The 25,541-nt window shown below is 38.7% G+C and overlaps 1 protein-coding gene across 1 annotated transcript in view; it reads left to right on the top strand.

The window, feature by feature from the left end:
• Positions 1-3,092: 3,092 nt before the first annotated feature.
• Positions 3,093-25,541, top strand: part of LOC129780367 (serine-rich adhesin for platelets) — a 239,832-nt gene continuing 217,383 nt past the window's right edge. Inside the window, exon 1 of the transcript XR_008743896.1 lies at positions 3,093-3,770. The gene's annotated coding sequence lies outside the window, so the exon portion shown is untranslated. The remainder of the gene's footprint in view (positions 3,771-25,541) is intronic.

Raw genomic sequence — 25,541 nt, 5'->3', positions numbered from 1 at the left:
TTTCACAAACTGAGAGCTCGTGTGGGGATCCCCCGCAATATGGACATTTATGCTCAGTCGCACTGCAGGATTTCCCCTCATGTTGCTCTCCGCAAGTGGCACAGCGCTCCTTGTTGGCACAATAATCTGAAGTGTGACCAACTGACTTGCATTTTTGGCAAGTCATGGGCTTTGGCACGAAGAGTCGCACAGGCAATCTCAATTTGCCCACCATGACGTAGTCAGGTAGAGCGGAACCAGCAAAAGTTACTCGAAACGAGTCTGACGGCGTGAATTTAGTTTTTCCCTCTTCTTGGGATACTTTTCCTAGTTGGCGGCTGTCCAAAATTTTAACACCCACCAACGGGAGCCTTTTAAATTTACCAACTCCTTTTATCATTTCGCACGTCAGACCAGTTTCAGTTACCACCCCCGAGATTTCTACGTCATGGGAGGGCACGTAGACGCGATACTCTAGGGAGAATCTCTCGTCGATCACAATTGCATTCGCGTGTTTCCGATCACTCACGACAACACGCAGTTTGTTCGGTCTAACCTTAGAGATTTCGACCACGGAGGAATATAATCTTGCCAGATCTTTCGAAACCTGAATGACATTAATTGACTTTCCTTTTGGTTTAGGCCGGAAAAAAACAACCCATGGACCAGCTCCAAGTGCATCGTCTGGATAGACCTTGACACGAGGAGAGGAAACAACTGAGGGAGAGGACGAGGTCGATTGTTGAACGGGAGCGGGATCAGTAGGGCTGGGAGGCAAGTTCGGTAGTAGAGCGGAAGCGGGAACGGGAGATTGAGGGGGCGAAGAGGAAAAATTTGCCAATTTTCTTGAGGGAGGCTTGTTAAGGTAGATTACCTCTTTCTCTGAAGAGACATCTTCTGAGGGGGGAACGCGTTTAAGCGACTTCCCAGCCCCCGTTGTAGCTAGTGAGGAGGAAACAGTAGTTTCAATCTCCATGTCAAAATGACCTTCTGCCATTACGGCAGATATAAAATAATATAATTTTTATTTTTTTTTGTATTTCTAAACCTAATATATATTATACCTAAATCGCACACCAATGCGAATGAAATGAAACGGTGTCCCAATCGAACCGCGTGGCAATCGCTCGGCACAGATGCAACGGTATATCGCACCACAACACGATGATGGAATCGATGACGATGCTAAAGCACACACAGCGATGATACGGCACACGCACCGCGTCCGCCGTGGAGGACTTCTTCCTCACGCTGGTAGTGATTGCTGCTCTCCTCACTCGCGCAATAAAGAGAACCCCGTTAGGGCGAAATAACTTCACCAGCCACGAACTGATAACGGTATAATCTCCACTCTATAATAGACGCGAACAAATTTGCGACCGATGTCTTCGGACTGCGCGAGCTGAATCAAATATAAGTTTTGATGATAATTATTTCAGGTTTTATTAAGCATACAGCTGAATAAAACCGTCACAAAATCGTCACACTGATGGCGAATTGTTAGTTGGGAGGCCAGTTGCGTAGCGTGATCGGGTGTTACCCGGGACGGGTGACACCCCTCCAATAATACACGTAGGATAAATAATTTTGGTTTGTCCGATTTGGGGTGTTTTTACGCTACTAGTAAATGCAAATCGATTTTTCTTCATGAAAATCACACATAATCGATACGAGTTTGGGTTTGTTGACAAACCCAGAGTCTCTAATTGCTAATACTACCATAAGTGTTGAAATTATTCAAATTTTTATGTTTTTAACGATTTTCCTTAAAGAGGAATTATGATCATGGTTTGATCACCTCTGATGATGGTTTGCCCAAAAAATGATCATGATTTGTCCGGTTTTAGAAATCATCATTTTTGAATGAAAACATTCGAATTCACAAGTAGATATAGCATTTATCGTTGCTTGAGTTTACTGTCATCATATTGATCCATTCATAATTTAGGCTTTCTTCAGAATATTGCCTTTTCTTGGGCATTTTAAAAGTGTTCACCTCAACACACTCAGCATAGACAAACTTTATTTCTGCTATTCGCGAATAATAAACAAACTGCAGCGCGCCAAGTGATTGCCATAGAAATCATGTGGGCAAAACAACATTAGTGAACTGGACAACTCATGATCAGAATTAAGGTTATCGAAATGTAAATCTGATACAAATGGTGCGCAATTATGATGTCTACAATATTTGTGAGTGTTATAATCCAGAAAAGGTCTGAATACGTGTCAAATAATCATCTGGTGATCGATTAAAAGTTAGCTCGAATGAGGGGCGCATTGACACCAATAGAAGGTGTATTTTATAATCCTTTAAACATGTGAATCCGTAAAAATGTACCATAAAACTACTGTAAATCATTTAAAAAACAATTTTATTTATATGTTTTGAAACATTCGAATATCTTATTTGACAAAGGTGTGCTGAATTAGAGCCTCCAACGTAACGCTCTCGGTTTTCGAAGTCCCCCAAATATTCATTTATTAATTCATTCAGAATTTTTTTTTTTTTATCTGTATTATAGTGATTTTCAACTCATTTGGTTGGTTCATCACTTGTACTTCCATTTTTGGAAGAATGTCGGGAGTGAGAATTGAACTCGTGACCTTCAGCGTGAGAGGCATGGATGTTACCACTACGCCAGATCGCCTCTCTCATTCAGAATTGACTCAGATGCAACTGAAAACAAATGATCCCTAAATCAATGATAATCCTACGTCACCCTTGCGGTTATACCACAGATATAACCCACTTCCTGTTTTTTCTGAATTTTAGAATTATTTAGTCGTTTAGTTGTCAATTTTCATATCACGCTGGAATGGTTTAGAAACGAAGACTATAAGGAAACTGATTGCCTTCGAAGAGAAAGAACGATGCGTTTCAAGTCGGTCAACAAAGCTTATACATCATACCTAATTTTTTTTCAAATAACGACTTTATTATTGAACGTGTTACATATTAGAATATCGGTTTACAAGGTCCGATCAAGACTCGATACACCCGACCACATGTCGCATGACGATGCGAAGTTAAACTCTATGTGGGTGTACAAAGTTGCATTAGAGTCAAAGCCAACCAGACTGTCGCTATTTTGCTCAAACGTACGGTAAGTGTTGATTCGGAAACGTGTCCGTGCTAGGTGAGACATTCCGCTGTTATTTCCCACCTTTATTTCTGGAGTAAACGGATAAGAAAAATAATTGGAACGAACTGTAGATGCTCCAAATGCTTAGAACAATTAAAAAGTACAGTTTTAATGCTTCAACGGTTTGGTCATGGAGCCCACAGGATCCGCAGGCACGTTTGAACTTTGATAAATTAGTAGACTAGTGATCGTGATCGCGTGCAATTATCGTGAGATGCAAGCCAAAATTCAGCGATATCAGTGCGTGCGAGCTGTATACTTTAAATCGCGTAAAGCTTGGTCAACTTTTGGCACTTTTTCGCTGTCCACTGGCATCGTATTTGGTTGTAACACTGCTGATAGAGGGGTGTGATTTGTCCCGAGAAGATTTACGTGTCTGTATTGCGGATAAAAAGGTGGTTTTTAATGAGAAAACGAAATAAAAACTCGAGGAGACTTGTCTGCTGGAGCTGCTGCATGTGTAACTCTGTTGAGCTGTTGAAACCGTAGGAGCTTGCGTAGGAGTCCTCGAAGACCTTGGTAGTCTAAGCGGATTCGGAGCTCCCCGATCGGAGCTTTGTGAATTTATAGTGTGCGCGTTTATATCCGCGCGTGAAGATTTATTGACAAAGTACGAGATTATGACGAATTTTGGATAAAAGCTTGGTGAGTAGTTTTTTTGCCTTTTTTTAGAGTGCAACTTTACTCATTGTGAAGGCACAAAGATTACGGTATCACTAAACTCTTAAAATTAATTTGCATAGTTGAAAGTATTCGTAGACATAAATTATTGAAAATGAGACGATTGTTGTTTTAGGCAAGGCGCAAATTGAGACGCGTATAGCGCGAGTAGCTTGGCGCGATATAGCGCCTGTTTTTGTGGCTAATGAAAACATATAGAACGGCGCAAATTGGCGAGGAGACGCGAGATGGTGCAGCGCTCGTGAGGCACGACTCGCGTGACGCTGTGGTTGAACCACAGTTTCTCGTGCTTATCGTGCCGGCTATGGTGGTTGTGTTGGTGAACAATCATATAGCGTCGTGAGTCTGGCTGTATGGTTGTGCTGGTCGGTTGGTTGTATTAGTAAATGAATATATCGCGAAACTCTGTGTGAATAAGACATTATATGCGAGTGGCACGGCATTTACACCAAACTGCGACTCAATATGCGCACCGCCACGCTTCGTTTGTGGTACATATGAGTCGTGTTTGTCGTCTCGTGTTAGCTTACGAGCGCTATACGCTTCTCAATTTGCGTCTAGCCTTACTGTTGGCATTTCTGCAATCATATGTTTTGTTTTTGATTGTGTCGTATGCCTGAGTTACAAAAATCTAGTTTACAGAATATTGGCAGTATTTTTTGTATTTTTTTGTTAATAACATTGAGTGGTTTGAGTGGCCACTCGAACATTTATACATGATTCATAGAAACATCAGTTTTACATGTGCCACTGATTGCTTCTTGCTGAGACTTTTAATCACCTTCTAATTCATCTTTTAGCAAGAAAGTTTGCAGTCTTTTTCGTGCTTTCCAATTTTCCGATCATTCTTTCTCAGTTAGATTTTGGATTGTTGTTGGAATCCAAATAACTCGAACTAACATTTTTATGTTCAGAACAGATGTTGTTTTCAATTTTTTATTTACGTATTTGATGTATTCGGGCGATTTGTGGTATTTTCAATATGATGATTGATCAGAAAAAAAGCTACCATTAATCTAAGAGCAAAATTTCAAAGTAGGTATTTATTGTCAAAATAAATTCATTTGTTTACATTATTAATCCCGTTATTCGTTAGTGAGTTGATTGAACCGTTGAATTATTCCAAGTAATCGATATGCGATGACATGAAACGATATGGAGAACGTTTACCATTCAAGAGGAAATCCGAAAGTGATAGAATATCGCCATAACCTAGACAAGACCACAATCAACAGTCAACTGCTAAACTATGTATTAATTTCAACACGACTTCTAGTGATGTGAAATCAACATAATATAAACGGTTTTTTTCAAGGATGGATTTAGAGTGTATAATTTATTAACAGGGAAAAGATTTTTTTTCCAAAAACGTTTATTAATCAGACTCAATTACTTATTATCTAACGTTTACAGAGTCAAATTTCACCTTAAAATATAACTTATTTTCTATATACAGGGTGGGCCATTTAAAGTGGAAGCATCTGGCAACCCCATAACTTTTGACAGAGATGTCAGATTAACAAATGTCATACCGCGTTGGAAGCGTCATTTCAGTACAATTTTAACCATAGAACAATACACACCTAAACAACGCGCTGAAATTGCTCAGCTGTACATTCAAAATAACTTCTCAATTGTGTTAACTAAACGTGCGTGGAAAAATAAAAATAAAGTTAAAACATCGCCTGGAGACAACACTATACGTCGATTATAGCGATTATAGAAAACGACCAAGACGTTTCGACGAGAATATTGATGCCGTTCGAGCCAGTGTTGCAGAGACTCCATCGACATCAGGTCGCCATCGTTCGCAAGAGTTAGGCATCGCTCGAACCGCTCTCCGACGCATAATTCGTGTTGATTTGAAAATGTTTCCGTATAACATGCCATACAGCGGCTGCCACGACCAAATTATTGCGCGAAATGTTCCCCGGAAGATTAATATCGAAAAACGGCGATTATGACTGGCCACCGAGATCACCTGATTTGACGCCTCCTGACTTTTTTTTATGGTGATATTTAAAATCCAAGGTATACACTGGTAAACCAAGGACCCTGGCTGCGCTGAAAGACAATATCCGACAAGAAATTGCTGCCATATCGGCCGAAACATTGGGCAAAGTGATGGAAAATGCCGAAAAAAGGGCACATTTTGCGGTCAAGGCCAGAGGCAGTCATTTACGAGATATCATAATCAAAAAGTAGTTAGAACAAATCTCCTTGGACCAAAATAAATGAATTTCAAAAAAAAAAATTTAAAATTCCACTTCTTTACTTTGCTATTGCAAAAACAAATCCTTCCACTTTAAATGGCCCACCCTGTAATTAAGACTAACAATTTAGTAATAACTAAATCTAACACTAGATTAATTGGACAGGATTAGGATTTAGGACAACACGCGAATGAAGTCCCGACCTACATTCAATCCCTTGAAGCATACGTTTGTCGATACCTTGGGAATAATTGTATGTAACCAGCGACCCATATTATCTTCATTCCAATTGTCAAATTGCCAATTGGAGAGTACATAACTACGAGGAGTACAAAAAAAATCATGATAGTTATGATAGTTATTTGTCGCTCAAAAATGGTGCCTTCTAAGGCTCCGAGCTCAGCTAACGCGTCCGACCTGTAATGGAGCAATGAGCTGGGACCCAGGCTAATGCAACCCTATAAGATTTTTCCACTAGTCTACCCAAAGGGCCATCTTATTCTCATAAGAAAATAACATGAGGCTCTTATAGGTTTTATAGAACGGATAGCTTCTATTGAGCTGAGGCTATCTGAATAGATAGAATAGTGATCAATCGACAAGGATTCAATTTTCATCAGTAAAAAAACATTCTATCAGAACTTATTTCGCCAAATTTCGAAGAAAACATCCGTGGGATAAACACAAAACGTGTATGTTCTGGAATATCGCGTATTTCTTGATGCAAAGTTAAATTAAAATTTACAACGGAATCACATAAGTACTGGTTTATGTTTATGTCTTGGTTAATGATGCTTGGCAAAGGTAGCAATCCTTGTGTACGGAACTCATCATATAAGGGGCTGTCCACATACCACGTGGACAACTTAAAGGGGGGGGGGGGCTTAGGGGTTACGAAAATGTCCACTCTTATCCACGATGTGGGGGGAGGGGGTTTAGATAATATCCACGTGGACACGTTAAGTATTTTTTTATGGTAAAACATTAATGTTAATAGTTTAAATTGAATGAGATCTGTTTTGCATTTACAAGATTTTTTAAGCTTCAAGCCCACCCTGAGTACTCTGTATTCATCAATAAATAGACTGAGCTGCCTGAGAGGGCTACCCGGTCAAACATCCATTTTTTATATGACTGAACTTCTTCCCTGAAATGTACATTCTGAAAGAAACGCACATGAACTGGGATCGATCAACTTATTCCAATCGGTAATAGAGAGCCGTGAATTCCGTCAGAATACAGAGACCCAAAAGAATGTTGGAATTTTGGTAGTATTAAAAATCATGACTTAAGTGCGGATTGAATTCAGCTTTTGCTCTCGATGACAAAACTGCTTCGTTTTTATTTTTCGAAAACTCCCAAGGTTCTCCGAACATTGAAACGACCAACAAATTCTTCCATGAGTACACGGGCCGTTTCTCTGGAGATCTATTTCTTGCAATGATGTTGGAATTCAGCCATTCTGGTTATCTCAAACAAAAAAATTTAACAGGTTCTGAATCAGTAAAGATGCCACGCCATGAACCTCAGACAAGTCAAAAACGTGTTTTTTGACAAAATTACGACCGTTTAAGAAAAAAAACTTTTTTTAGGTTTCCTGACTTCTTGAAAATAGTGAAGTTACGAAATCAGAATTTTTATAGGTTCATGCGATTGAGAGATTCATACGGATTGTATTCATATAGACATAAATCGGATTAGTAGAACCTGAGATATCGTGTACGCCAGTTTGAAAAAACTTGTTTCGAGAAAAACGCGTTTAAAGTTGATTTTTTATGGCCGTACTAGATGAGATACTGCATCACTAAAATGGCTATAACTTGGTAAATAATGAGATTTTTGGAAAGTCTCTTCTATGGCATATTCTTAAATGTCTGAACTAAACAAATAGGAAGAAAAAAAATGGTTTTTCAAATTTCTAGACTAGAATACCCCCTTAAAGAATGCAACATCGTGCTAATCTTAAATCCGACCAGAACAAGCGTTTATTTTACCGAAAAAAACTTGAAGGAACGTATCTCAATCTGCGATTCGTTTCATAAACGCAACGAAAATACATATTTGTAACGAATTGTAAAGGGCAAATAATTCACAAGAATGTTGAGTTAAAAAAATCTTGGCAAGTGAATGGAACTCCGAAGCAGGTTTTTGCCTGAAGGATGTCATGGCTGGGTCTAGTGGGACTGGCAGAAAATCTGTATCATGAGCTTCTACCAGGCAAATAGTCTCGATGAATTCACACAAGTACTGCTAGCAGCTGAACGTATTAAAATCAACGATCCAGAATTCAAATTATTAACTGTTAAGATTCCTGTAAGAACTTCAACTTACTGCATAGCATAAGTTCTAAGAGGATGGAATCTTCAAGTATCGTGGATGCTGAAACATTCAGGAAAAAAATGTGCATCTATAATCGAAAAGATGTAAGGTAAATGATTTTGGTTCGTCCAGTCGAAAATATTATCATGGTTTGCTCAACTTTTTGAATTCTCCATTTCAGCGCATCTGTTTCAAATCAGGTATTCGAATGTTTCAAAACATATAAATAAAATTGTCTCTTTCATGATTTACAGTAGTTTAATAGTTATTTTTACGGATTCATATGTTGTAAAGGATTATAAAATCCACCTCCATATCTTTTCTGGACTAGAAAATTATATTGTTCACAAATATTGTGAACATCATGCTAGCACACTATTTGTATCAGATTTACATAGCTGAACTATGTGACCTCAATTCTGATAATGAGTGGATCAATATGATGACAGTAAACTCAAGCAATGAGAAATGCAACATCCACTTGAAAATTCGATTTTTTCATTCAAAAATGGTGCTTTCTAAAGCCGGACCCACCATGATCATAATTTCTCTTTGAGGAAAAAAAAATTTCAATGCCTTATGATAGTATTAGCATCTAGAGATTGGGGGCTTTTCAACAAACCCAAATTCGTATTGATTATATGTGACTAGTTGCGTGAAAACACCCTAAATTGGACAAACCAAGATGATTTATCCTATGTCAATAAAAATATGCTTTTGGTTTCTTGCTTAGAATCGGCACGAATTTTCCGGACAATAGTCAGCATGATTTAACAATTAAGGGTTGTAGGTCAATGTAATCATCGATCACGATGATACTGCAGATGTTTTGTTTCGACTAGGTTCATTACAACCTGTAAAAGCGAAAGACATTGATGTTTAGACGAGAAAATTCTGTTTTCAAACAAAGTGTTTAATTTTATTGTCCGATTTCTTGAAAACTCAAACAGCCAGCCAGCTTTAATAAAAATTTATGAGAGTAGGTTCACAAACGAATTTTTGATATGGATGGAGATAACGTGAATGGAATTCGCTGGAGATAACGTGAATAATTAGCTCCCGGACAATATTGAAAAAAATCGATGATTTAAATCCGAATCGTTTCCATTGGCTATAATTTTTATCAATGAAAACATGGAATAGAAAATAGAAACAAACTTGAAATGAAATTTAAGCGAAAAAAATAGAATTAGAATTTTCTTGATTTTTTTCAAAAAATGTACAGGGTGGGCCATTTAAAGTGGAAGGATTTGTTTTTGCAATAGCAAAGTAAAGAAGTGGAATTTAAAAAATGTTTTTTTGAAATTCATTTATTTTGGTCCAAGGAGATTTGTTCTAACTACTTTTTGATTATGATATCTCGTAAATGACCGCCTCTGGCCTTGACCGCAAAATGTGCCCTTTTTTCGGCATTTTCCATCACTTTGCCCAATGTTTCGGCCGATATGGCAGCAATTTCTTGTCGGATATTGTCTTTCAGCGCAGCCAGGGTCCTTGGTTTACCAGTGTATACCTTGGATTTTAAATATACCCCATAAAAAAAAGTCAGGAGGCGTCAAATCAGGTGATCTCGGTGGCCAGTCATAATCGCCGTTTTTCGATATTAATCTTCCGGGGAACATTTCGCGCAATAATTTGGTCGTGGCAGCCGCTGTATGGCATGTAGCGCCGTCCTGTTGGAACCAGTAATTGTCCAATTCATTTTCACGAAAAAATGGCAATAAAAAGATGCCTAACTCTTGCGAACGATGGAGTCTCTGCAACACTGACTCGAACGGCATCAATATTCTCGTCGAAACGTCTTGGTCGTTGTCTGGACAGATGACTGACATTACCAACACTACCAGACGATATAAATTTGGCATATAATCGACGTATAGTGTTGTCTCCAGGCGATGTTTTAACTTTATTTTTATTTTTCCACGCACGTTTAGTTAACACAATTGAGAAGTTATTTTGAATGTACAGCTGAGCAATTTCAGCGCGTTGTTTAGGTGTGTATTGTTCCATGGTTAAAATTGTACTGAAATGACGCTTCCAACGCGGTATGACATTTGTTAATCTGACATCTCTGTCAAAAGTTATGGGGTTGCCAGATGCTTCCACTTTAAATGGCCCACCCTGTAGGAATGTTCACGTGGACAACAGGGGTAGGGGTATAAGGAATGTCCACGCTTGTCCACAGAGGGGGAGGGGGTATCTAAAATTATACTTTTCCTGTCCGCGTGGTATGTGGACAGCCCCTAAGGTGGTGAACCTTGACTATGGATTCAATTGAAGAAGTTCTTCGAAATTATCAATTACCAATGGATTCATAATCTTACAGCGAATGAGATATCTGTATGATAATTCTATAAGTCGAAGAGGCAGAGGAAGTACTTCAGCCAGAACCTCAAGACTCATCGTATGAGTCGATTGCATGCATCCTAAAGCAGTACGCAAGCAACGATAATGTATTCGCTCCATCTTAGGAATATGAGTCCTAGCTGCCGTTCGGAAGCAAAAACTACCGTTCTCGAGGACCGATAATATCGTTGTTTTGTATAAGCTTTCGAGGTCTCCTGGATGGGCACCCTACCATGTTCCAGTTATTGTCTTGAGGAAGTTGATTATCTGTAGACATTTCTGTTTCAGATACGCAATATGTCTCCCCCAGGTACATCTAGAATCGAAATAGACACCAAGATATTTGAAATTCATAGAGTGGGTTATTGGATTTCCGAATAAATGAAGCGGAAATTTTGCGGATTTGTGCTTTTTAGAGAAAACTACCATCTCTGTTTTCTACGTAGAGAATTCGATACCCAGCTTGATAGCCCATGTGGACAAATTGTCCAAAGTATCCTGTAATGGTCTTTGCAGATCGGCGGAGGAGGATCCCCTAATGGAAACCACTCCATCATCTGCAAGTTGGCGTAGCGTGCAATGTCTCGAAAGGCAATTATCGATGTCATTAACATAAAAGTTATATAATAGGGGGCTCAAACATGAACCTTGTGGAAGGCCCAAATAGCTTAGTCGGGAGACTGCCAAATTTCCATGAGCAAAACTCATGTGTTTTTCTGACAGCAAATTATACAAATAATTATTTGAAGTTGGCGACAGTCCACAATTATGAAGAATATCCGATAATATATCAATAGAAACAGAATGAAAAGCCTATTTGATGTAGAGGAAAAACGAAGCCATTTGTTTTTTTTTCGAGCAAATGTTATTTGAATTTCAGACGAGAGCAACGTTAGACAATCATTCGTTCCTTTACCTCTTCTGAACCCAAACTGCGTATCTGAAAGCAAATTGTTCTTTTCAACCCATTTGTCTAAACGAAAAAGAATCATTATTTCCAGCAATTTACGAATGCAGGATAGCATTGCGATTGGCCTATATGAATTGCGGTCGCAGGATGGCTTGTTGGGTTTTCGTATGGCTATAACTTTATCTTACCCAATCCAGGAGCCGAGTTGTTACACGAAAGAAGGGCAAATGAGAATTCTACCATTGAAAATTTTTCATAATCGCTTTGAAGCGGAATGTCACGTACGACATTTTGTGCTGGAACGGAATCTGGGCAAACTGAAACTGGGCTTCCTCGCAAAACTGTAGATCCAACGATCAGAGTATCCCTCACTTTCGTTATTGTGGCTCCGACTCCGCATTCTCCTAGCCGTTTCCCAAAGCGTGCTCATAACGGTCTGTCTCGATAGGCCATTGAGATACTCTCGTCAGTACCCACGTTTCTTTGCTCTAGTCAAATTCTTAAGTTTGCGTTCCAGGGCAATGTAAGTTCGGAAACAGTCCATCGTCCCTTGTTTTCTGAATTCCTTGAACGCAGTCGATTTTTCAAGATAAACTTGGGAGCATTCTTTATCCCACCATGGGGATGGAAGACGGCGTCGAAATTGAGTAGTAGGAACACGTTTGGGCTTGGTTTGTTTGGGCTTGTAGAGCGCTCTCATAAATCAAGCCCGAAATGAAATTATATTCTTCGAGAGGAGGTTATTCATGAACCGAGTCAATAGATTCAGAGATTATTTCTCGAAATTTCATCCAGTCGATATTTTTCGTTGACTCATACGGAATATCCTTAACTGTCTCACATGGATATAAGTCATTGGCAATAGATAAATGTATAGGAAGATGATCACTACCATGGGGGCCATGGATTACCTTCAATACGCAATCCAATAATAGGAGCAAATTGAGAGGTCTAGAAAACTATCTTGTGCGGGGTGTTTTGCTATCCTAGTAGCCTCACCAGTGTTTAGAGTTGTCATGTTGAAATTATCGCACAGATCATACATCAATGAGGCACGGGGTTCATCATATAGTGATCCCCAACGAAGTGATCCCCATGCGAATTGAAATCACCCAAAATTAAACGAGAACCTGGCAAGGCTTCGACAATATCTCTGAGCTGTTGAAGGTAAACTGCAGCTCTAGGAGGAATAAGACCGAGAATTGTAAATCATAAATTCCTTTCCTGATATAGAATCCAAAATAAAGCAATTTACGAGTTGAATAATTATCTCTACATCCATAAACATACAATAAAAAATGAACCAACAATACAAAAATGTTCGCTATGATTGCCATTATAAAACTCAGTGGTCATCTGAGGAAGATGAAGAAAAACAATATCCAAGTCACCGACCGGCAATTGTCCAAAAAAGGGCGACCAGCATATGACAGTGATGGTGGCGAAAAATGTTGCTCCTCATTATCATTGAATTTAGGAAATGTTCACTTTTAAGCATTTCTCGTTCACAGATATGAACGTGGGAGTGCGAAATGACACAGAGACGAGCAGAAATGATTCGATAGTTAATATTTTTTGGTATTCCTTCGCAGCAGATGTGCGCGGTTCGTTTCGAAGAAGGATGCAGAACATCCCTTTCGGTGGCGGAGCCATAAATAGTGAAAAATTTAAAAACATTTCAATATTCATGACCGCAATCAGAGCACAGTTTTTCCTGAGGTCTCCATAAATATGTATACAAATACAATAAATAAGACTATCAGCTGTCTGATCTACATAAACGGAAAAAGTTAAGCTTTTCGGGTCCAGTCTTGGTACGAAACCTTTAAGCCTACCACCACCACACCATGGAAATTAGTCATTCATTGGTTCGCGAATGGATGTTGTGACTGCAAACCAACTCGATCCGAATTCCGAAAGTTGTAAGTTCAAGAAAAGCGCACCCATTTTGAACTATTGAATGTCAATCAATCTGTCGCCAAGGATTATTCCATTGCTGCAAACCACTTCGATTAACCGGTTTCCTACTTGAAGAGTCACACATGTGGTTTGCTGCTGCCATCAAAACGATCGGGTTGTAAACTGGAAGAAATGCCGCCATTGTATTTATTTTTCGAATTTTGGACGGCTTAAGCGGAGAATGCTAAGGTGTGTCTCGACGAGTGTCGAACTTGAACTAAATTGCAAGAACCATAATACTACGCTCAACGCGTCTAAATTCATCACGTATAGGTGCCGAATATGTCAGTTTATGTTTCGGGCGAATGATATCCAATTAACACGATAGGTATATATGCACACGAGGAGCGAATACCCTCGAAGCCTGCAGTTGCTAGAGGTGTGATTCTGGTGTATTGTGGAAATCGATTTTTTGTGACTTAGCTTTGCTGTTTCTAGTGGGCGATTAACTTCACGCGAAATTAACACGATTCTTCGAGAAGTGTATGAACTCAACAAAATAGTGCACACATGAAATTAGAATTGCACGACAAACAAAGATTAGGACCACATGAGTAAAAAGATTACGAACCAACGAGTGTACAATCACAGCTAGAAGGCCAAACCTCAATAAAACATATAAGTTGGAAGAGTAGATATTTCTTCATTAAAGTTTCCGTTTTAACATTTTCATTCAGATTGTTAGTTGTTTAATATTAACACATCCAGTTGTTCGACCATAATTTGTGATTTAGCAAAACATTTTCACTAGGAACAATTTAATGTGTTTGTTTTCTCCGGGCATGTCATTTGTTAAATGACCAATTCAAAACGTTGGAAACATTAGGAAACAAACACAATATTGATATTCGAAACCACATAATCAATATGAGCTAAACTTTCGGACAAAACTTCGCCTTTGAAGACTGAAAATGCGAGTTTTAATGAAGGATTGTTACTTTGTTATTGAAACTATGAAAAGTAATGTGAATTAATTGCGTAGATTTCTTTCAAGAAATATATTCATGAATAGAGCAACTAGTGAATGAGAAATTAGAAAGTTCTAAAATGAAATATTGAACTCTATTATGTAATCCAAGTTAAACAGGATTCGGGTGAATGCTGTCGGCATAATTTTTCGAGCTGTTTGGTTTGCTTGTTGCATTCTTGAGGTTTTGCTTTGGGAAACATTTCGGCAATGTTTCAAAATATGTAAATCGCCGATGTTCGAGAAATAACTCAATTCGATTATATTCTATCGATTTACAAAATACGAAAATTTGTTCGGTGTGATAGTTATAGGGATCGAACCAATCGGTTGATTCAAATTCAATTTACAAGATACGGGCCAATATTTCCGATAGATAGTTTCATGAGGGAAGATAGTTAGCTCAAATTTATTCTGGCTGTAGTTCAATTTTTACATTATAAGAATGAAATTCTATTTCAGTCATATGACCACCACGGGCCCGTTTACAGCGATCGATCCGTTGAACCCAAATTTTCACCACTCGGTCACAGATTTAGACCGGCATGTTGCGAATTTCACGGTGGATGTTGTCTCTGAGCTCATCTGAGCTTCTTATAAACATCCAACTCAAATTTGAACTGAACTATGCGCACCCTGTCGGCTGGGACGATTATTACGGCCGAAAATCGCAGTAAGCGCTCTTAACCCTCTAAGACCCAAGTTTTTTATTTATCTAAAAAACTTATTCCAATTTTATCTTGAAATTCCGACTTTCAACATAAAATGCTCCTAGCAGAAAGCTGTCAGCATAAAACCAATGTGTATGTGTGATAGATGAAAATATTCTAAAGACGTTCTAGTGCGGGTGAACATTGAAAATAATGTCTGAATAATTTGAAAGGAGAATCCGTGAAGCCCGTCTAAAGGCGAGCTTGGGCTGTAGAGGGTTAAAGGGTTTTCGGTAGTAATTTTTAACAATTATTAAGCGTTGCTCGTTCGTGTACTTCACCCAGTTGAAAATGTTGATTTTGACTAACGTTTTAACATTGACAGATCCTTAAAATATTTTAAGGGTTCGTTCACACGAAGACACAAAACTGTCTAGTCGTTAACCCTTTACCTCTAGATAATTGAAGAATATAATAATCATCTCGGGTCTATTTTTATGGAATATAAATGCTTTGTATGTTCATAAATGACGATTTTCTTAAAAAAATCAACGATTTTGATCGAAGAAACTTTACAGAAAATAAAGTAATACTTATCAATTGTTTAGTAACCGATAATTATTCTTAATATTTTTAGTTTTTTCATTTAATTATATCTTTTTTTGCTTTAAAGAAAATTTCGTATTGCAAAATTACAGAAACACGTACAGTCTGTAACATACGTGTTATGATTTTGCAAGCGAGTACAGGAGGGTCAAAACTATGTTTTATTGTCTAGTACTACATTTATGGTAGACCGCGGCCTAGCATTCGAACAATTAGTCGCCCGTAATGCGCCAAAGTTGGGCCACCCCTGCTGTATATAATCGAGTCAAAAACAATTTTTTCTATTAATTTTTAATGCAGATATTTTCAGTTTTTCGAACATAAAAGAAGACTTTATTTTTTCATTCATTTCCTCGAAGTCGGAAAAAACCTTTCTCAAATGAAAAAAAATAAGTTTATCCAGAATATCTCAGGAAGTGATAGAGGGTCATATTTGATGAAAAAAAATTCCTTGTACGAATATGTTAGAATTTCAACAACAAACTGGCTCTACATGAAAAAGTGCGGTACGGTAAGCTTTTTTTCAAATTGTATATAATCGAGTCCAAAGTTGTTTTACAGCAGTATTAGTTTTTATACAGAATTGAAAAAAGCTGTTGCCGAGTGTTTTCGATTGTTAAGAAATTCGGTCGGACTCGATTATATATGATTCGATTATAAAATAGAAGTACCGGTAAGTTTCTTGGTTTTTTTTTCAAAAATTAATGCTTTTTTTCTGCAAAATTGGTTACAAATTTAATATTAAAAGTATTTCCCATCGCTAGTCACAACTTTTTCCCATCTTTCTGGCAATTCACGGATCCCTTTGCAGAAATAATTGGCCGGTTTGTCGGCTAACCACGAATCAATCCAATTTTTGACTTTAACAAAATTGGAGAAGTGCTAGTCATACAGGCCATGTAGCATCGATCGAAAAAGGTTGTAATCGGGCGGAGCAATGTCTGGAGAATACGGTGGGTGGAATAGGACCTCCCATTTCAGCGTTTCCAGTTTGTTTTGACCGGTTACGCGACAAGCGGCCGAGCATTGTCGTGCTGAAAAATAACTTTATCGTGTCTTTGTTCGTATTGTGGCCGTTTTTCCTTCAGTGCACGGCTCAAACGCATCAATTGTCGTCGGTAGAGGTCCCCCGTAATGGTTTCATTCGGTTTTAGCAGCTCATAGTACACCACACCCAGCTGGTCCCACAGCATAACCCTCTAGTCGTGAATATTTTCGCGCGGCCGTCGATGTTGATGCATGGCCGGGGTATTTGACGTTTAGGTTTGTCGTAATGGACCCATTTTTTATCGCCAGTAACGATTCGATGCAAGAAACCCTTTCTTTTATGCCGTTGGAGCAGTTGTTGGCACGTGAAAAAACGGCGTTCGACGTCTCGTGGCATGAATTCATACGGCACCCAATGTCCTATTTTTCGGATCATTCCCATTGCTTTTAAACGATCGGATATGATTTGCTGAGGTACTCCAAGTGTATCTGTAAGTTCTTGTTGCATTTGTGACGGATATTGATCGAGTAAACCCTCCAATTCTTCATCTTTTGGTGGTTCGGAACGTTCTTCGTCTTCCAAGTTAAAACTACCACATTTACACCGTGCAAACCACGTCTGACATGTTCGCTCAGTTGGTGCATGGTCGCCATAAACTTCCACCAAAATGCGATGACTTTCCGCAGCTTTTTTTCTTCATATTGAAGTAATGAAGTAACACTCCCCGCAAAAATACTCTCGTTGGTACAAAATTCGACATATTCAAAGTGGCAAAAAAACTATGTTGTTTACGCCTCAACTTTTTGACATATACTGAAAAAGACGCGTATAACAGTAGCTTTCCAACGAATGCCTGGAAATTTGATTCACTGGAATAATAATCAAGTTACGCCATCTGTTGTTAAACCGAAGAAACTTACCGGTACACCTAATACAATTTTAGACTCGAATGAAAATATTTTTTTTTTATATTCCAAATATGATACAAGCGAAAATGAAATGTTTTAACGTTAAAGTGAAAGTGAATTGAGTACAGGGAGTAACAATCGTGATTTTGGTAGATTCTAGTTGAAGATTCACCAGGAATTGTTTAAAATGATAGTGGAGGGAATAAAAAAAGGTAGGAGTTGGGTGTCAAAGAACGAATTGTAGAGTGATAAGAGATCTTTAGTTTGATTGATAGAAACATTTAAGTTTTTTATGCATTTTTTTGGATAAAATTAAGAACACCTTGAAACTAATTTTTATGTTTTTTAACTCTAGAATGTTCTTCAAATCCAAAAATTTGGGAGTTTCACAACAGCATCCTGTATTGAATTTTCTCATCTTCCAAATGGAAGCAACAGAATTGTCCTACGTAGCGTAATTTTTGAATTAGTGCCAGTTTAAAGCCATTGATTGATTTTTAAGACACGACCACATTGTAGACGTAGATCTACACTGTTATTTTTGACGTAGGACTACGTCTTACATTAAGGGTGCCAAATCAAAAAACAGGTCACGTTTTTATGGAATAAAGTTAATGTTAATGTTAATAACTATTGTTGCGGCGAACGGATTTTAATGATTTGCATACCAATCGAATCGGAAATTTTCTAAGATTTGTTTGATATGCTATAAATTACAATCCCATAGTCTGTATATGTTTTAAATTGATGAAAATTGGAAGCATTTCCATTTCCCCATATATTTGTTCTGTCCATTTGTGTGTATTCCCGAACAGCTGTCAATAACGAGTAACTTATGCAGCCGCTAGAATAGAAACAGTCGGAAATGAATGAATCATTGGAATTAAAGTCTCCGTAAATAAAGGAAAAAAGAAGAAACAACGAAGGGGAATAGCGAAAAGGGAATAATTGCGAAGTAAGCTGTCGCTAGCGTATAAGTATTGCATCGTATTGAGGAAAATTCTCGGAATCTCTCTGTGTCCGAAACAACAAATGTCGCTTAAGGCTGTTTTAGACGATGCCAGTCAGCGCTCTAGTTGAAGTATCCAGTGAATAGAGAACAGACACTCTGTTCAAGTTAGAGGCCAATTCTCGCGTAACTTTTGAAAAGGTCCTATGTAACAAATGTAAACAAATCGAGTTAATGGATGCACGCTATTAGTTTTCAATCATTGAATGCATTACAAAAACAATCGTTCACGTATCTATCTTCTTCATCTTTTAATCGCCGATGCAAAAAATATCCAATGTACAGATTCGGATTTTAAGTACTCGGCTGTTACTTCAGACGCCTCTTTCCTCCGACGCTCGAAACGTCCAAAGTAACAAAGCAATCAAAACAACACGAAGTCGTACTTCGGTCGTTTTGAGTTTTTGTTTCTTTCAGATGTTGTTATCTATGTCAGTGCAATTCAACGAGTGATGACAATAATAATCTGTCTTTAGAATGAAATGCTGATGTTTCGATTGTTCTTCAGTAGTTAGTTTCAAAATCTTATCGTGAAACGTAATATGTCCAATGTGCAAACAGGGGCAGTCAAAACGTCCAATGTAACATTTTTCGCTCCGAGGCTTCAAATTTAAGCTCAAATCACGGAACAACTGTTACGATTGGTTTTTCAGAGTTATTATTGACTGCTAGTGGTAAAAGTAGTGATAAAGATCGATACCTTTTAAGACAATTCGCGGAATAATGTTCGGGTCTTCAACTTCATTTTTCTCGAGTTGACGAAAATGTTACATTGGACCTTTTCAAAAGTTACGCGAGAATTACTTGTTCGATACTGGTACAAGTAATTTGAACAGAGTGTCAGTTTTCTGTTCACTGGATACTTCAACTACAGCGCTGACTGGCATCGTCTAAATCAGCCTTTATTCTGCTCGTTTTGTGTTTTATGTTTCCCCTCGAGCTGTGAGCGCTAGTGAATATTTCATTTGAAGATAATCGCTGTAACCGTGTGCATCTGTTAGACGCTTGTTTGATGCTTGTTGAATGGCGATGCACGGAAGATGCCTCTCGTTAAATACTCAGTGCAATGCGTGCATTGATATAAAGAAACATATGCGACATATGATCAATTAGTGTGTTGTTCTCGCAAAGGCAAGAAAGAATGGTTGCTTCTCGAAATGATTCTACAAAACCACGCAAGTCATTAAACCTTTTCAGAGTCCCCGGAATTTTTTACTAAAGAGTTATTTATGAAATTTCGACGTATTCGCAAATAATATCCGAAATAATAAACCAACAAATTAAAAATATTGTCCTACGTCCTAAGCGGTCGTGTCTCGGATACAACCCCTCTATTTTTTAAGTGGCTTGTTAATAACTTAAATAACTGGAAAAACATTAAATAACTGAAATGTTTTTTTTATTGTTGAATCAGTTGTCGATAGTGAATTGATGATTCATTCTTGCCCTCTCTGAACAATACACTGATCGCATGTCAATGCATTGAAAGTTAAAAAAAAAAATAAAAAAATACATTGAAAATTTACCGCGAATGCTATTCTGGTGGCCTTTTTGCAATTGACATACACTTGGCTACAGGCGAATGTATAATTGTTCCACCAGCACCATTATTCCACATCAAATAACTACGTCAATCTTTCCTTGGCACCGCATGGAAACAACAACATATTGCAGGTACCAAATATCATGCTACATGTTATTTGGTATTGTCTCAGTGGAATCGCACCTCTAGACATCGCTCGTACAACGTAAACCAACCAGCGTCACATAAGTGTTCAGCATAGCTTTCATACAGAACATTGGTGCGCTCCAAGCGACTAAGAATATAAACACTTCTCATCATTTTGCGCTATTCTCAAAATAAACGCTTCTGTTAATATTACTGGCCTCGAAAAAAGTTGCACTACTTTCTCATGCTCGAGATAAGCGCAGCTGTTATCCTCAGTGGAGAAAGTTTTGCTACGTGCAAACGAAACCCAATCACATACAAGATTCTAGTACGACATTTACTGTCTGTTAATCTCATCGAAAATAGTTGCATTGTTTCATTATGATCAATATTAGCGCAAATGCCGTCCTTATGAAGGTAGTTTTGCGATTTTCACGCGAACCCAAATAACTCACAACATTCCAGCATTCACATTCACGTCAGCGTCACCATTGATGCAATGTCAAAGGCACCAACGAAGCCCTTATGATGACGGAAAACAAGCGATGTTGTGTTAACTTTATGTTAATGTTAACTTCATTTCATAAAAACGTGACCTGTTTTCTGATTTCGCACCCTTAATGAAAGACGTAGTTCTACGTAAAAAACTAAATTCAAGCCACATGAATTGATAGTAATATCGTCAATCATTTATTTAGTTTATAACATGTAACATATGACTGGTATGTTATGAATAGAGGGGGTTGAACAGTGTTTATGGTATGCAGCAGTGTATTAGTTTAGTGCAAAGTCTGTGTGTTCTGTAACAGTGATATATGATTTGTTCAACAGCATTAGCTTAAAAAGGTTCGTTCGACTGAGTGAGCAAAGCATTATGTTCAGTTTCGGAATTTAGATAGTTCGTTTCGTGTTATTTCTCGTTATTCTCATTCCTCGTCGATTATTTGCAAGAGACGGACACACATTGTCCGTCCTCCGCTACAATATCGAAGCTGGAAAGTCGAGACCTGGACCGGTGTTCTGTGCCGACGCTGGACTGGTGTTCTGTGAATTGGTTCCATTGAGCGTCACATTTGTATCTTCACCAAACATCAAACAGAGAAGTACAATAGAATAGTTTTTGCCGTCTCGCTATTGTGCTTATACCGTAGCGTGCAGCGTTGTATAGCTCCCTGAATAGGGCTGTTCAAGTTGTTCGAACTCATCAGACTAAATTTTTTTATTGAGTTTTTATTTATTAAATTTTTTTTTTTACGAAATTATTGTTTTTTTTTTTTCAAGAAGATTTTTGATTTGAGCTAGTTTTTAGTTTAAGTTAGTTTTTAGTCTAAGTTAGTTTTAAGTTGAGTTTTTGCGCGAGTGTGTGCGTGTGAGTTGTGTGTATGCGTGCGGGTTTTTTCTTCGTTTTCATAAGCGGTTGCGCACCGTCTGCGCAACCGTTATGACATCTGCTGATGCCAATGTTGCGCGGACGCGTTATTATCAACAGTCCTCGAAGGCACCATGGGTTGTTTTCTTTCGGCCCAAGGAAAAAGCTTTGAGAACTCTTGATATTTCAAGAGATTTGCTGCGTAATTATAAGGGCGTCTCGATACATAAAGAGAGACCGGACAAACTGCGTGTAGAAGCACCGACTTTTGATGTGGCCAACAAGATTGTTGACCACGAAGTTATTAACAGGGAGTATCACATCTACATCCCTTCTCGAGAAGTGGAGATAGAAGGCGTAGTAACCGACGCGAGTCTGAGTGTCGATGAACTAAAACAAGCGTCGGGTTCCTTCAAAAACTCGATGATTGGAGATCTTGTAAAGATCCTGGATGTTAGAAATCTGCATTCAGCATCTTTGGAAGAAAATAAAAAAGTTTATAAGCCCTCGCACTCTTTTCGAGTTACTTTCGCAGGTTCTGTTCTCCCAAACTATGTGAAAGTAGAAAATGTTTTTTTCCCAGTGCGCCTGTTTGTACCGCGGGTTTATAATTGTACCAAATGTAAAAAGTTGGGGCACTCGGTTAGCCACTGCGGCAACCAATTTCGTTGCGGCAAATGTGGCGATAAACATAGTGAGGATTCTTGCACTCAAACAGTGGAAAAATGTATTCACTGTGGCGAGAATCCTCACCCTCTACAAGAGTGCCCAAGGTACAAACAGCACTCCGATAAAGTGAAGCGTTCTATCGCTGGATGCTCCAAGCGGACTTATGCTGAAATGCTAAAGACCGCATCAGCCGCTCAAAATGAAAACCAATTTTCGGTTTTGTCATCTCAAGAATCGGATTCTGATTCTGATGAGGGTCATACTTCGGCTGCACCAGAATCTTCAATAAAGGATGAATCATCAAAAAGAAAGCTCTCTTCACCAATGGTGCACCGTAAGAAAGCTAAAATGACCCTCGGAAGATTGTCTAATTCCAAGGGTAATAGTAGCAAAAAAACGAATCCGAAGGCTCCTTCTCAGCCAGTTCCTGGTTGCAGCAAGGATTTTACGTCATTACCCAGAGAAGAGAGAAATAAAAACGCTGCTCCTCGATCTTCTCGTAGAAAATTCGCGTCTAATCGAGGATTGATAGCTTTTTCGGACATTGTGGACTTCATACTAAACACGTTCAAAATTCAAGACCCCCTCAGAAGCCTTATTTCTGCCTTGCTTCCATCTTTAAAGTCTTATCTTAAGCAATTGACTGCTTCATGGCCCCTCCTTGCATCAATCATATCTTTCGATGGATAATTCATCTAACGTAGTAGAAGATATGATCAATGTGCTACAATGGAACTGCCGTAGTCTAGTGCCTAAACTAGACTCGTTCAAATTTTTACTTCAAAATTATGATTGTGATATATTCACTCTTTCCGAAACATGGCTTTCTTCTGACACAGAACTCAACTTCCACGATTTTAATATTATTCGCCTGGATAGAGATGATTCCTATGGAGGAGTACTTTAAGGGATCAAAAAGTGCTACTCTTTCTATAAAATTCCTCTCCCAGCTCTATCAGACGTCGAAATCGTCGCTTGTCAAATAACTGCAAAGAATAAAGAACTCTGCATAGCTTCAGTATACGTTCCCCCGAATACTTCCATTAGCCGTAGTCAACTTTGGAATCTAATTTCGATTCTCTCAACCCCAGTTCTAATTTTGGGTGACATGAACTCCCATGGTACTGGGTGGGGCGATCTTTATGATGACGCTAGGGCGGCTATTTTTTACGATTTATGTGACGATTTCAACTTGACTATCTTGAACACTGGTGAAGTGACACGAATTGCAAAACCTCCGGCTCGGGAAAGCCGACTCGATCTATCTTTGTGCTCAAACTCGCTATCATTAGATTGTCAGTGGAAGGTCATCAATGATCCCCATGGCAGCGATCACTTGCCAATCAATATATCAATCAAGTGTAGCCCGCAATCCACTGAACCATCTCGAGTTCCATTTGATCTAACAAGGAACATCGACTGGCAAAAATTTGCAACGGCGGTAACAATCGGTGTCGAATCAATAGATATACTTCCACCATTGGAAGAATATCGATTCTTCGTCGATTTATTTTATAAAAGCTCACTGGAAGCACAAAAACGAAAAGTTCCAAGTGCTTCATTTAAAAGAAAACCAGCCACTCTTGGCTGGGACGATGAATGCACAAAATTGTATTTGAAAAAATCTGATGCTTTCAAAGCTTTTCGCAGACATGGAACATCCACACACTTCGAGGAATATTCAAAGCTTGAAATACAGCTGAAACAATTAATTAAAGCAAAAAAACGCGGTTACTGGCGCAATTTCATTGAAGGTCTTTCTCGTGAAACCTCAATACGTACCTTGTGGAGGGTAGCTCGCAACATGCGTAACCGCTCATCTACCAACGAGAGTGAAGAATACTCCAACCGATGGATATTCGATTTCGCTAAAAAGGTCTGTCCAGACTCAGTTCCAGCCCAACATATTCTTCGAGAAACGTCTCCGAGCGGTGGACCTCTGGACAGACCATTCTCAATGCTGGAATTTTCTATGGCTCTTCTTTCATCGAACAACTCTTCACCCGGAAGCGATATGATTAAATTCGTTCTTCTAAAAAATCTTCCCGATATCGCGAAAAGACGCTTGCTAGACTTATTCAATACTCTACTAGAAAACAATATTGTGCCACCCGAATGGAGACAGGTCAAAGTGATAGCAATTCAAAAGCCTGGCAAACCAGCGTCTGACCATAACTCATACCGTCCGATTGCTATGCTCTCGTGCATTAGAAAATTGATGGAAAAAATGATCCTTCGAAGACTCGATCAATGGATCGAGACAAATAATTTGCTATCAAGTACACAATTTGGGTTTCGCAAGAGCAAAGGAACAAACGATTGTCTAGCGTTGCTTTCTACAGATATTCAACTGGCCTTTGCGCACAAGGAGCAACTGGCTTCAGTATTCTTGGATATTAAGGGAGCTTTTGATTCAGTTTCCATAGAAATTCTGTCAGACAATCTGAACAGATGTGGACTTCCTGGAATTTTGAATAACTTCTTGTACAATTTGTTGTCAGAAAAGCAAATGAACTTCACCCTTGGACAGCTGACAACTTCCAGAAATAGTTATATGGGTCTACCCCAAGGCTCATGTCTCAGCCCCCTTCTTTATAATTTTTATGTGAAAGATATTGACAGTTGTTTGGCAGAACAATGCACGCTAAGACAACTTGCAGATGATGGTGTGGTTTCCGTCAGAGGTCCCCATGCCGAAAACTTGCAAAGACCATTGCAAAATTCCCTAGATAACTTGTCTTCTTGGGCAAGGAACTTAGGGATAGAATTCTCGCCGCAGAAAACAGAACTGGTAGTGTTTACTCGAAAGCGGTCCCCAGCCCAATTGCAACTTAAGCTTTTGGGGAGAAACATTACCCAATCATTGACCTTCAAGTACCTTGGTGTCTGGTTTGATTCAAAATGCACTTGGAATACCCACATTACGTATTTGAAGCAAAAATGTCAAAAAAGAGTCAACTTTCTCCGCTCGATTTGCGGCACGTGGTGGGGAGCTCATCCGGGAGATCTCATAACGCTTTATAAAACAACTATTCTATCTATTCTGGAGTATGGCTCTTTCTGCTTTCTCTCAGCAGCTAAAAGTCACCTTCTAAAATTGGAACGAATTAAATATCATTGTCTGCGTATAGCTCTCGGCTGTATGCACTCAAC

This window comes from Toxorhynchites rutilus, chromosome 3 (assembly GCF_029784135.1).
Source record: "Toxorhynchites rutilus septentrionalis strain SRP chromosome 3, ASM2978413v1, whole genome shotgun sequence".
Lineage (NCBI taxonomy): Eukaryota > Metazoa > Arthropoda > Insecta > Diptera > Culicidae > Toxorhynchites > Toxorhynchites rutilus.
The sequence above is the reverse complement of the archived record's forward strand: the minus strand, read 5'-3'. Positions and strand labels throughout refer to the sequence as shown.